The 14,680-nt window shown below is 35.3% G+C and overlaps 1 long non-coding RNA gene across 1 annotated transcript; it reads left to right on the top strand.

Annotated features, from left to right (window-relative positions):
- Nucleotides 1-252: 252 nt before the first annotated feature.
- On the top strand, nt 253-14,670 carry LOC148953739 (uncharacterized). The gene is made up of 4 exons (XR_016143763.1): nt 253-670; nt 8,680-8,762; nt 11,991-12,043; nt 14,248-14,670. It is a non-coding gene; the product is annotated as an uncharacterized LOC148953739 (long non-coding RNA).
- The last annotated feature ends 10 nt before the right edge of the window (nt 14,671-14,680 follow it).

Below are 14,680 nucleotides of genomic sequence, written 5' to 3'. Positions count from 1 at the left end.
TAAGATTACTGTAGCCTTATGCTTAGTTTCTGCATCTACAGCGATTTGCCAATATCTTGCTATTAAATCAAAACTAGTGTAATATTTTGAACCCCCTAACGAATCTAAAATCGAATCAATTCTTGGTAGCTTCATCACGTCTTTAATCATGACGGCGTTTAGTGATCTAAAATCTATACATAGTCTCCAGATGTTATCTTTTTTTCTGACTATTACTAATGGAAAGCACCAATCACTAATGCTTTCTTCTGTGCAAGATTTACTTTACTGACAGATGAATTTACAAATCATCAGTTTTTGTTGTCAATTTTTTTCAAGATCAGTTATCTAGTTTAAAGGCTGGATCTCTTGATGGATTGGTTGGTGTAGAAGCATATAATAAAGAATCCATTGTCTCTCTTATCAAAGGGCAATATGAGCAGTAAATATCTGCTTACAGAAGCAGTTTTTAGCTGATCATATAGGAGAAACAAGATATAGACTAATTCATTTTATCCCTTAGCCTGTTCTGTACCTTACTACTCCAGCTCTATGTCCAGCTCCAGATCTATGTTATACTCCGTTAGCTGCTCCCGCCCCGGATGCTGCTCCCGCCTCGGATGCTGCTCAACAAGTTGCAGCTCCTGTTCAAAATCCTCCAGCTCCAACCTAAAGTGGACCAGCTTATCAAGTAAGTTTAAAAGATACTTTTAGGTGTATATGGTTTAAACATACAAACCTTTCAGGATTTGTAAAATTTGTATTTCATAGAGACTCTAAATACGGTAAATAGAAAGACAGAAAATCAATTTGCAACTTCCGAGTCATGTGTATCTTTTATTTTTGTAATTTTCTCAACCACGACTTTTTCACCTTCAAACACTCTGCACATAGTGTAGTTTCATACAGTTTCAAGCATAGAGAAATGTAGACTGGATTGCTTGACGGACCGGTTGGTGTAGAAGCATATAATAAAGAATCCAATGTCTCTCTGAACATAGGGCAATATGAACAGTAAATATATTTTATTCAGCTCCAATTCTTTTTTAGGAAGCTGAAATTGCTTTGACGTCCCTAAAGAATGGGACAACAGTTTGCAACGACGGAATACTACCTGAACCACTTATTATGGCAGAAAGGACATCATAAAAGCGATTCTTAAACTATCGACGAAGCTAAGGAATACTGAGGCTATTCCAGCTGAATAGGAAAAGGGTGTGATATTCAAAGTTTCCAAGAAAGGAAAGAAATCAGTACGCGATAACTGGAGAGGAATAACACTCCAGACGATTAGAAATAAGGTTGTCTGGCAAATAACATTAAATAGAATTCAAAGACAATTAATTTCTATGCTAAGAGATGAAGCACAAGGTTTTCTACCCAAACCAATCATTTTGCGACTTTAGTTTCATCCTTCAGATACTGTTTGAAGAATCAAATGAATAGCAGCTACAGATTACCTTAGTTTTCATAGATTTTCTGAAGGTTTTTGATTTAGTCTATTCTGGAGCAATATGGAAAGGGCAATAGTGTGCACCTTACTTGCCATAATCATAGGCTTAGTTTTGAGATTTCGCAACCTCTGTGGTGGGGTACAATTAAACCCTCAGAAACAACTTTATAACTGCGACTTTGTCAATGGAATAGCTCTTGGTACTCATTTCACAGAAGATATGCTCTGAACGTTGAGAAGCTACCTTCAAAAGGATCCCAAACAAGCCTGCAGATGAATGTGAGTGAGACCAAGGCATTGTCAAACGGCGTTATCACTTAGGTCGTTGCTGCTCTTAAAACTTGGAGTATAGAAAACTAAAGAATTTAGCAAATTCAATTATCTAGTATACTAACTCAAAAGGTCAGTCACGATAAAAATCCTCCTTCGACTTGCATATCCAGGTGCAGCATCCTCTCGATTAAATAGCCTTTAAGATCTAGCAAGTACTCGCTTTTCTGCCAAGAAAAGAAGCTTTTTCAAAGAAAAGTTGAATTTAACCAAAGATGAGCAGAAAAAGAGTAAAATAATTCAAGCTTAAAACGAACAGAAATCACAATCAATGACCAAATGAAACCCAAAGTGAACAGAAATCACAACAAATAATTATATCAAACCAACCCAGACAGAATTACTGAAAAAAAGGGTAGTGCTAACGCCCCCTAAGCCTTCTAAAACCAAATGTGTCATATCCACTTGAAAGCCCGAAAATATAAAAAATAAATTGCATCAACCCCCACTGTGTAACCCCATGCTTGCAAAAGCGAGTCTTGTTTGTATGGTTCTTTGTTTTAGAGAGCCCTTATTGGAATACCAATGATAAATCCATTGAATCAGTTGACGGGTCTCTCTGAGCAGACCATATAGCTTTGTGGGGTACAAAAATAGTTACACTTCTTGACCCCCCCTCCCCCTCCAAAAAAGTGTAAAGCATTGACAAGGCAAAGACACAAGACTATTTCGGTACAATAAGTAAGTGAATTTACTGTAAAAAGTGGCACAGTACTTTAAAAGGACTAGTCATTTGTAAGTGGTCTTCTAGCAATATAACTAATTAAAAGGGCTATAACTTCCTAACACCTGATTATGTTTTTTGTTTTTTTTGGCTTATAATTATTTTTGGACTCCGGGTTAATAATAAAACTAAAAAATTATGGTGGTATCTTGTTTTGGATCTTACTTGGTAAAAAGTCTAGTCATCATCCACTTACTAGCGATTGAACAATAAACACACACGAAACCTAGCGACGCCGCTCATCAAGGTGTAAAGCCCATATACGAGGGCTCGTCAGAAAGTAGGGAACGTTTCCGTCTGAGGCCGTTAGGCGCGCGGCGATCACATATGTTTTGGTGTGCACGTTTTTGTAGCTTCAATCGGCATCAAGCCATGAGATCGAGAACATATTCATGCTTTCCGTTTGCCCAATATTTCAATTTAAAATTTGCGCTGCAATTTCAAATCCCGCCAGTTTTGAAGTGTGGTCCGTAATACTGTTTTTGTTAACGAAAAACCGATAGAAATTCATCGACAACTGTGCGAAGCATATGGCAACGACATAATGAATGAAAGTTCAGTGCGAAAATGGTGTATCCGGTTTAAAAATGGCCGAATCAACGTACATGATGAAGAGAAAAGTGGACGCCCAAACATTGTGACATACGATCTTGTCGCCAAAGTTAATGGGAAGATTCTGGAAAACCATCGCTTCACAATAACGGAGCTTTCGCTTTTCTTCCCACAAGTTTCAAAGACTTTATTGTTTGAAATTGCGACTACACAATTTTGGCTACCATAAATTTTGTGCAAGATGGGTGCCAAAAATGCTTACAGACCTCCATAAAGGTCAGCGAATTGGAGCAGCCTTAACATTTCTTGACACCACACACATGGTGATTCTTTACTGGATCGAATCGTAACGGGTGACGAGACGTGGGTGAAGCACGTCAATTGTGAGACAAAATTGCAGTCCATGGAGTGGGGGCACACAAATTCCCCCCCCCCCCAAAAAACCAAAAAAAAATTTTGCAAACCTTGTCAGCGAGCAAGATTATGGCTACTTTTTTTTGGTATAGGCAAGATGTGATTCTTATTGACTTTCTCGAGCGTGGTGCGACAAATCAACTCCGATTCGGTACTGAAAAAAATTGCGCAAGCTTAGAAGAGCAGTGCAAAACAAGCGCCAAGGACAGTTATCATCAAAAATTTTGTTTTATCATCACAATGCCCGACCTCACACAGCAAATTGAACTGCAGAACTTACTGTCTCATTCAAATGGGAGATTTTCTCACATCCACCCTACAGTCCCGACTTACCACCGAGTGGTTTTCATATGGTCCCGAAGATGAAAAAATGGCTTGTGGAACGGCGTTTTGATGACGACGACGAGCTCCGGGCGTGCGTCACTGATGGCTAATATTAACGGCGGCGGATTTCTATGACGTAGGACGTTAGAAGCTTGTTCACCGGTACGATAAGTGCCTTAATTTTTTTGGGGACTATGTAGAAAAGTAGCATTTTAGTCACACTTTCAGATAGATATAATAAAATATTCTTCCTGTACCTAGTTTTTGCTTTATTACCAAACGTTCCCTACTTTCTGAATAACCCTCATAGAACAAATTGGTAGATCCCTTCAGTCAGAATTCGACACTAGTGGTTACTTTAAATTTGGATGAGGCCCAGGACGACTAAAGCCTTTTAAGTGCGACTTTTTTAATTGTGACTACATATTTTTCTTCTTACTGTTCAATTTGTATGATTTCCATTTGGGCATTTCTAAAATCCTGATGACCCCTCGCGATCTTTTAAGTTTTGTATACGATTTTCAAGGTCCATTCCCCCCCAGGGACAAGGTCACCCCTTGGACCGTGCCTCCAATGGAGGTACTCTAAATATCTGTAGGACGTTTCCCTATTGCCACCTGGGGACACGCTGAATGGCCTGGGGGAGGCCAGGAACATGAAAATGAAATTAATTAAAAATACTATGTTTCCTTTAAACATGGAAAATGGTATAATCTTCTGTATAACTTCTTAAACCTCAAATTATTGTAGGGAAGTATGAACAAAGTTATACAGAAGACTTTTCGAGAGTTCTGATATTTTGACTGAAACGTATTTTCGCTCGCTATAATACATTTCTCCATTGAAAAATTTGAAAACTCATTGAAACTTTGCTGGTGGGATCTTTTTATTTGTGGCATATACAATTAAATATGACGTCATCCTCATTTTGTTTAAGCATCGAATTGCTTAGTTATATTGTTTTTCTTGCAAGTTTATACCAAGTTTCCTTTTGTTTCTATTTAGCCACATGAATCTAAAAAACCTGTTTCGCAACCTGATATATACTTTCATTTAAGAATGCTTCATGGTCCCTTAGGAAATCTAGAATTATTACAAACTTTCCTCAACTTCAGTTACAGTAATTAAATACTTCAAAAGTTACTTGTTTTGAATGCCAAATGGGCTATAGGGCTCCGAGAGAGCTTTGTTTCTGGAACCTTGTTATACTGGAACTTCGTACTTTAAACCGGTTTCAGGGACAAAGCTGCAGTTGGCACATCGGTGCATTCGCCATGTTTTTACGGATAGGTACGATATTTTTTCTAAAGGTGGGGGGAGTCAAAACAAGGACCCCTGTCTCTTAGCATATATTAAATACGTAACCTAACCTAACCTAGGTCCCTTTTTTTGCCCCTTGAGCCCCAGATAACCAAAGTTTAAATATCTTTCACAGAGTGAGCAATACCACACTATGCTGTGTACACTTTTTTTTAATGTGTATAATTTAACGTTTATTTGCGTGTAGTCTGTGGTTTTAAAGGGATATTAATTAAGTCAGAGTGTTTAAACGGGCTTATAAAGGCAGTTGCCCCCCCCCCCTTTCCCCTAGCCCATTAAGCCCCGGCGGTTTGGTTAAAGACATGGAGCTTTTATATAAAATAAAAGTATTTTTTTGTTACCTTTACATTAATAAACATGAGTCATTTGATGCCATAGATAGGATTTTTTTTTTTGATAATTGTAAACTGTTTTTCATAAACCCCAACTCGGTATTATGACAATTTATCCAGCTAATAGTAAGTTTCCTATTTTCGTATCACCGGAATATGTAGAAAAAGATAAAGCCACTGTCAGAAAGACATATTTCTGTGCAAGATTTACTTTACTGACAGATGAATTGACAAATCATCAGTTTTTGTTGTCAATTTTTTTTTTAAATCATTTATCTAGTTTAAAGGCTGAATCACTTGATGGATCGGTTGGTGTAGAGGAATATAATAAAGAATCCATTGTCTCTCTTACCAAAGGGTAATATGAGCTGTAAATATCTGCTCACAGACGCAGTTTTTTAATTTTTGCATTTGGGCATTTATAAAATCCGGTTGCCCCCTCGCGATCTTTAAAGTTTTGTGTACAATTTTCCATGTAAATTCCCCCCCAGGGCCTCGGTCCCCCCTTGGGCCGGGCCTCCTATGGAGGGCCTCGCCAGAGCTGGAGGCCGGTTCCAGCGTGCACCCGGGGGCTACGCGGCTATAATCCCTTGAAGGAAGCTTAAAAGGCTTTTTGAACATTCACCACAAGGGGTCTTTCTGGTTGTAATACGAAGGGTCTTAGTTGGCATTCTGACAGCTCCTTTAACTCTCAACTGTTTCTCTTTTGAAGCCTTGATCAGTTCATTACAAACTAAAAACAAATATTTATGTTGACAGATTCAATTTGACACAAAATTGTGCGCGTGTCATTTCTGTATAGAAATGACACGAGAACTCTAGAAATACTCCGAGAACTCTTGGCCAACAAGTGACCATTTATTAATTTCACGTGACCCAATTTAGTTCCAAAAAAGTATGATAAATTAAAAGCTATTATAAAACACAGTCTGATCTTATTGGTTTTTTTCTTTTTCAATCTTCATTTTTTCCTCTTTTTCTTTTTTTCCTTTTTGCGTTCATCTCTCTGTAATTATAATTATAAAGTATAAAAATACAGTTGGTGTATTTACAGGTTATAAGTCTTCAATGTGTCACATGGGAAACTGATTTAATATGTAATACTTTGTTTTTGACCTGTTCCCTCCCAAACCCCTCAGAAAACTCTTCTGACGGATCAGAGCTGTCTATCCGATGGGAATCAAAATCACATCAATTGAATCTATAGGTCTCTATTTTTAAGTAAGGGGTCCGTCAGAAAAATTGTAGAGGGGTTTTCATGTTTAATGGGTTTAGTATAGTTAAACTTGTGCCTTTTGAAACATTTCCGAAATTTTTTTGACATTTTTCTTATAGTCGTGTTAGCTGTTATTTTTAACATTTTACTCTACTATCTTCTCTAAAAAAATGATGTTTTTGCGTGTATTGTGTTTTTGAAATTGTCAGTTTTTTCTCCTAGTTGTCTTAACATATTGTTTGACTATTTTACTCTGCTCCCCTCTGCGTTTTTATGTTTTTGAAATTGTGTATTTTCCCCTAGTCGTTTTAGCTTTTTTTTGGCCATTTGTATATAAGCTCCTATTTTAAAAATTGGTTTTATTTTTGTTTTGTTTTTTTGAAATTGTTTTTTTTTTATCATAGTTGTTTTAAGTTTTTTTTTTTTTTTTTGCCATTTTATTCTACTCTCCTCTCTTAAAAATTAGTATTTTGTGTTTTGTGATTTTGAAATTTTTTGTTTTACCTCCTACTTGGCTTAGATATTTTTTTTTTTTTTAACAACTTAGTCTACTATCTTCTAAAAAATATGTGTTCTAAAAAAATTTGCTTTTTTATAAAATTCTATATTTACTTACAGAATTTTCTTAAAGTTCAACATTTACTTTTAAAAGTCAAATAAATTTAGTATTCCATATTCAGGGTGAATCTCCAGCATTTTTATTGGGGGGGGGCATGATTAGAGAGCGTTCGCGGAGACGATTTTGAACGGAGAGGGGAGATTAAGCCCTTATCCATGGTTACATAACGTCACTGGTTACAAAAAAAAACAACAACTAAAAACGGGCGAGTTTTAAAAAAAAAGGGCGAGTTTGGTGTTCTTTCTGCTGACTATCCTTGAAGTCTTGGAACGGATTGGTATTTACTTTTCCTTCGTTAACCTTTTTCAGGAATACGGGCAAGGGGTTGATGGTTTAACTTTTAGAATCCGTGTGACTAATAGCACGGCTGCCAGACAGACAAGGAAATGCAATTCTGGAGAGGTAGATAACTCCGCCTTTTTGCGGGATTGCAAGATTATCGACTACGGTAGTCCTCCAGTACCATCAGTTGAAAATGAGTAGAACCCTCCTTGCTTTTGGTACGCCGATATAAAAGACCGCCCCGAAGCTCGAAACTCTCCCTTTTTTTTAGACCTGATTGTTTCTTTTGTTAGTTTTATTGAGCCAATAAAAAGAGTGAAAAGTTTCGAGTCATGACATTTTAGGAAGTAAAATATTTATTTCTTTGTTTGACACTGCTTTTAGAGGTTTTAGGGAACAAGAGTCTAATTCACCTTTAAAAATACTATAAGAGTATGTCTCTGCAATATCCTTAAAATACCTAGGACATTGAATTTGAAATTTGATTAATTGAATCTGTTAAGTGGAAACTTACGCAACCATATAAATCTAAAAAAAAATTAGGAAAAATCGGAAATTCAGGTTTTTTTTTATGAAACAGACCTCCATGTGCAGTTATGTAGTGTCTGTACTCAAAAATGAAGAATCGTGGGTAGCAAATCAGCAGTAGTAAGCTAAAAAGATGACACCAGTTGCTGTTGTTACGGGCACCAACTTTTAAGAAAAAAGAAATATGGTTAGGGAATCAGCAAAAGTAAGCTAAAAAGGTGACACCAGACAACTGAAGAAGGTGGTAGCTTTCATTTGAAGTTGTAGTTGTCTTATGGAATCAGTAGATTGCTAATGTTTAAATTTTTAGGGATGAAAAGCGTTATAAAATTTAAGTTATTAGTTTTGCTTAATTCTACTGTTTGAAGCGGCATGAATGACAAAACTGTTAAACTGCCCTAAAAACTTAATATTTTTGAAACAACCAAAAGAGACACAATAACATTGGCCAATTTTTTAATTCCATTTATTAGGGTCATTGTTGCTGTTGGGCTGAAAAAGTAGTGGCTGAGAAAACATGTTTGGATCCACATTATACACGGCTTTAATTATCGAGCCGTGTCCTTTGACAGAGTCCGTTTCTCTTTTTTTATTTATGTTTTTTAGGTTTCAACAAATGTTTTATTACCACCTGAAGTGATGAACCATGCAAAACAACGCATTGGACGAGTGAGGACGGGTGAGGACGGGTGAGTTCTAATTTTGTTTGTTTACTTAACAGCTCTAAATGGGTACCGTGAGGACAAGGGTTCGAGTCCAAGTGTCATTTAGTTTAGTTGGTTTACTTGGTTAGTTGGTTATTTGGTTTCCAACGGGACCAGGGGTGTGACTCGATAAGCTCAGGCAAACTCGACCGAGATCTAAACAACTTTAGAGTACAATTTGATCTATTAAAGTAGCAAGGACTCTAAAAATAAAGTTTGATACTTTAAATTTGTTAGTATGAAGATAAACAGTCATATGAGTTATAAATTAATAAGAAAACCCGAGATCTCAATTTCTAGTGAAAAATACCTCCGTATGCCGCCATCTAGAATATTGTAATATTGAATATAGTATATTGTAACTGGCGTTCTATTTAAGAAACAATTATGTAACTTTTTCATATTTAAAGGCACAATATCTTGAAGTAGATAAAAAGCGGTGGTACATGCAAAATATGTTAACTACAGTTGTTCTGTATATTAGGAAGTAAGAATTGTTTTCTGAACATGTGTCCTTCTCATTATCCCCAATTCTAGGCCTCTATCAATTTTTAGGTAGAACCTGGCAAATTCTTGAAATTGTGAATTTAATTTAAATAAATCAGCTAAGCTTGTATTTTGCTGGCGTGTCAGTCGTAGTAGTAGTTGTATTTATTATTATTTTATCAGACGTTGCAAAAGTTGTCCCTCTTGGTCAGCGCTGCTTTGTGATGCAATTATTGTACTTAGAAAATGATTTTGTGAATGAAAAGTTGATTGCCCCCTGGCTCCATCTTTGGTCTATCCATACCTGAAAAATGGCATTTTCTACGATTTTGTTTTATTTGTTATTCACTTACAAAGATTTTTTTTTGCTCCGTAAATGCTCTAAATGTTGTTGCCACATTGAAGCTTGAAAAAGGCGAGCGGAAACTTTTTTTGTTTACAAACAACCTTTTATATATATATATATATATATATATATATATATATATATATATATATATATATATATATATATATATATATATATATATATATATATATATATATATATATATATATATATATATATATATATATATATATATATATATATATATATATATATATATATATATATATACATACATATATCCCCAACAGGTTTATCTGACACTCCGAAATCTTGATCCAGGAAAGGCACCAGATATTGATGGATTTTCCAATGTGATGTTACGTGAACTTGCATCAGTGCTTTCTGGACCACTCACATATCTCTTTAATCTTTGTCTCTCATCTGGTAAATGTCCTTCAGCTTGGAAAAGAACTGTCATTAGGCCATTGTACAAGAATGGTTCAAAGTCCCATTTCAACAATTACAGACCAATATCAAATACATCAATCTTTTCCCATATAATGGAGAAAATTGTGATGAGAAGAATCCAAGCACATTTTGAGGAAAACAACTTATGGCATTCTGCTCAGCATGGTTTCCGTAAACGACGATCTTGTAACGCGCAACTTCTTGAGGTGATTTGTGATTTTCAATTGATGGCTGATAATGGTATTTTGTTTGATTGTATTTAAATTGACTTTTCCGAAGCATTCGAGAAAATTTCCATTCCACTTCTGATAAACAAATGTCAACTATATGGTATAGGCCCACAAACTAAAGCATGGATAACAGATTATCCTACAAATAGAACCCAAGAGGTTGCAGTAGGTGATGCTTTGTCATCACCTATGTCTGTCATAAGTGGAATTCCACAAGGCAGTTGTCTTAGGCCAGTACTCTTCTGCCTTTTTATCAATGATTTGCCAGGCGTTGTTAGGAATTTGACCTTAAAAATGTTTGCAGATGATGTAAAAATCTACAGGTCAGTCATGAGTGAACATGAGATTTCTTTACTTCAAGAGGATTTGGTTGCTCCGGGCCAGTGGTGTACTGCAAACTCTATGTTCATTAATGAAACCAAGTGCAACGCTGTGCACTATTTGTGTAGACTCCCTCAACATTACCATTACTTTGTTGTTGGTAAATTAATTTCAAGTTTAGAATATGTTTGTGACCTTGGGATTTGTTTTGATTCAAGTCTCAAATTTAACAAACGTGTATCAGACATCACCCATAAGGCTAATTACCAATTATTATGTCTAAGGCGTACTTTTTCTAAGTGTAATCTTTATTCACTGATCTCACTTTATGTATCCACTGTACGTCCAGTACTTGAGTATTGCTCATCAGTATGGTATTTCCTTAATAACAGAGATAGAGAGAGGGTTGAGAGAGTGCAACGTAGGGCCACCAAACTCATACCATACCTGAGTCATCTACCTTACCACCAGAAAATGCAAAGACTACAGTTGCCTACTCTCGAGTTCAGACGTAATAGAGCCGACGTAATAAACACATTTCGCATTCTTAGGAATATTGATAATACCACCCCCACTCACTTTTCAGTTTTACAGGATACAGTAGTACCCATCATCACCAACACAAAATTTACCCAACATGTTCACAGAAAATTATAGGCCAGAACTTGTTGAATAGTCAAGTGTGGACGACTTTGAATTTACTTCCATCGGACATACTTGCAACTACCTTAGTCAAGTCATTTGAAAATATTTTAGCCTCTAGATGTTTCTATACTGGGTCCTATCACAATCCATTTTGAGATTATTTTTACTTTTGTATTACCTGATTTGCGACAGTGTGACAGTTTTGTAAGCTTACTTTTTCGTAGGTTTCAATTATTAACAGATATGTTTCAGTTAGGTTGGTATGTTATTGTATGTTTCAGTAATATTGTTTTTCCAATGTTTTTCAGTTACTGTATGTTTTTGTTATGTCATTGACATTGTCATAGACTTTTTAAAATTGTTTTGTGCGACAAGCTTGTTAAAACTTGCCGTATCTTGGTATTATATATATATATATATATATATATATATATATATATATATATATATATATATATATATATATATATATATATATATATATATATATATATATATATATATATATATATATATATATATATATATATATATATATATATATATATATATATATATATATATATATATATATATATATAAATATATATATATATATATATATATTTCCAGCCACTCTGTTATATGAATAGAATCGATCTACCGGATAGTATGCTATTTTAGAGCCAAGAATTTATGATACATTTTTTATACTTAGCATAGCTGTTTTGACTAAATATTTTTCTTTTTAAGCCGATTGGTCGAGATTATTTATGAAGCTTCACCCGAATCACCCGAATCACAAGGTAAGAAAATAAACGTCTTGTAATTTGCAATAAGCTTAACCTTTGAGTAGGACAAGTAGCTTGAGATAAGCTTTTTTAAATTTTTTTTCTTAGACTATTATTTAATATGCATAAATGCTTTTTTTGATTGATGATTAAATGTAATAATTTTTTCTTCTCGACTCATTTATATAGATGTAAGAAAGAACTAAGTTTTGTTAAGGGGAGGGGAGGGGGGACTTAATCAGATCTTTTATGGTTTTTACTCTTGGCAGACTCTTATCAATGTATGTAAAAGCTGCATCAACACCAAGGAGGGGGGAGGGGAGCAGAGTTTTCCTATAAAAATAAGGAGGAACTACACAAAATTAAAACTGTACCGAAGCCTACCGATTATATATATTTTTTGTAGTAATTTGTTGAGTAGTTTGTAGTAATTATTTACGCACAATAATTTTGTATGTTGAGACAAAACCGCTCTCGCGAAAAGATTAACAACTTCTATTTTATTATAGTAAAATAGTATTTAAGTAATATAACTGTAATATAATGCCTTTTAACTTATGATGTAAATAGTATAATTATGACTTGAAAATAGTATTTAACCTTTTAATGTAATGTTTTTGGAATAACAAGAAAATAAGGATTCTATTGATATATGAACAAAATTAAAACACTTAAGCGATAAATATAACAAGTGGTATAATTGGTCTTTCTAAAAGATGTTCTTGGCGCTAAGTTAATTAACTAATAATTTGAAGCGTTTAATCTTGAATAATTTAATAAAAAACACATTAATGCATAGTTTGATGTTTTAGCTATTCAATAATATTAGACCTATCTTTTCGGAAAATGTTATTCCTGAATAATTTTTCTCGTTCAATCGCTCTTTCTTTTAAATAGTTTATTTTCAAGTAATGGCAGTCTTTGTGTTTTACCACAGCAGTCAAAAAAGTTACAATTCATGGAGCTAGTGAACCAGCCCTCTTGCAGACCCTTGTAAAGTTTAGTCTTATATCTTTCTTTTTGTCTCAGGTCTATTCCGCACTTTTTCTTATTGTTACTGTTTCTTCTCCTGTTTTCCTCATTGATACCATAATATTTAAACTCGGCCGCACATGGAACTTTGATTTAGGCTTTGAAGCGAAGATCATGATGAATAATATATCATAATTTGATAATTTTTGTATATTAATATTGGAGTGTAAGGTGCGGGTATCGCCACTTATTGATGCAAAAATGGCGCAAAAAGGTTGCTATGCCACTTACTCGAAGGGGAGAACCCCTTGTCGGCCCAAATGTTAGTGGGATTCCCGCTCTTACCCCAACGGTTAAGAGTGTTGCCACCAATGTTCGTAGTGCTAGCTACCGCTGGCACCAATGTTCGTGGTTTTTAGTTACCAGTGTTATACCGGTAGGCCACAACACCACTGGCGTGGTAATATACGGGTGTCACCACTTATTGCAGGGGAAAGCCCGACCCCAAATTATAATGCTATGCCTGTGTCTACCACACCGGTTCTGTAAATATCGGGTTTGGTACTACCCTATTTACAGTATACCCTGTCCCAGGGTATGATAACGCGATCGAGTGGTCAAATAGCAACTTTCTAAAGCCAAATGTACCCGCCTTGGGTTACGGCTATAAAATCTCTTAACTCTCTCCGTGGAGGTAACAACCCTCCCTGTCAATATAACAATGACGGTACCTCGTAGCTCTATTCCTACCCTGCCTGTGTTACGGTAGTTAGTACACAGTTTGTAGAAAATACCTTACTTGTATTCTTCCAAAAGGTCACAATAGTACCACAAAAATATATATATCCCCGAATGGGGTCAAAACACAGACTAAAAAATAATAATAATCTTTACAGCACTGTCCGTCGGGGTGGACCGTCACTTGGCGCAGCCAATCAGCTACATCCCCATTCAAACCCAATTTTACCTCTTAGATTTATCTTTCAATGACTCCCAAACCAGGAAGTACGAAAATAGAACTTAGTTCAAAGTTTACATATTGCAAAACCACTATCGCTTAGTAACGGAATTTAACCTGTCTTTTGAAATTATACTATAAGCAAATGTAATTAAGAAAACGAAAACAGGTCATTTATCTGAAAGGAAAAGAAACAGGGGTTGGAACCCCAACAATTAATATAATATATTGTTACTGTTGCTTCTGATTATATAGTTGCTTCAGTAATTACAGTACTCTGATTATATAGATGCATGGCCGTATATAAAGGGTCAAATGGAGACCCTTCTTGCACTTACCAATCCTCTTTTTAAAGGAGCACAAGAAGAAATTGAGGACAGGCATAAGGATTTGAAGAGGCAGGAAGAGTACGGAAGTAAGGCCTTCTAAGTAATTAGTATTCCTTCTATTTTTTGTAATCTATGCCTTTCTTCATTGTATAGTTGTTTACCATTTAAAGTTACATTTATTTTTACCCATCTGAACTGATTCTAGAGTTTCTTGGTAAGATTCATTAATTGGGTTGGCAATGCACCTGTCAAACTTTAGCTTAGGTCGAATTAAACCTTTATAGAGTGTTGAAACAGCTGCAGGTGAGTGACTACTGAAAATTTCTTAAATATAACGAGAGCATGACTAGCCTTCGCTGCCACAGTCTGGGTGTGGAAACTAAACAATAGTTA

Source organism: Artemia sp. Qi Xiang Cuo, chromosome 3 (genome assembly GCF_049724085.1).
Source record: "Artemia sp. Qi Xiang Cuo chromosome 3, ASM4972408v1, whole genome shotgun sequence".
In the NCBI taxonomy this organism is placed as follows: domain Eukaryota; kingdom Metazoa; phylum Arthropoda; class Branchiopoda; order Anostraca; family Artemiidae; genus Artemia; species Artemia sp. Qi Xiang Cuo.
This window is presented reverse-complemented; position numbering and strand designations above follow the sequence as displayed.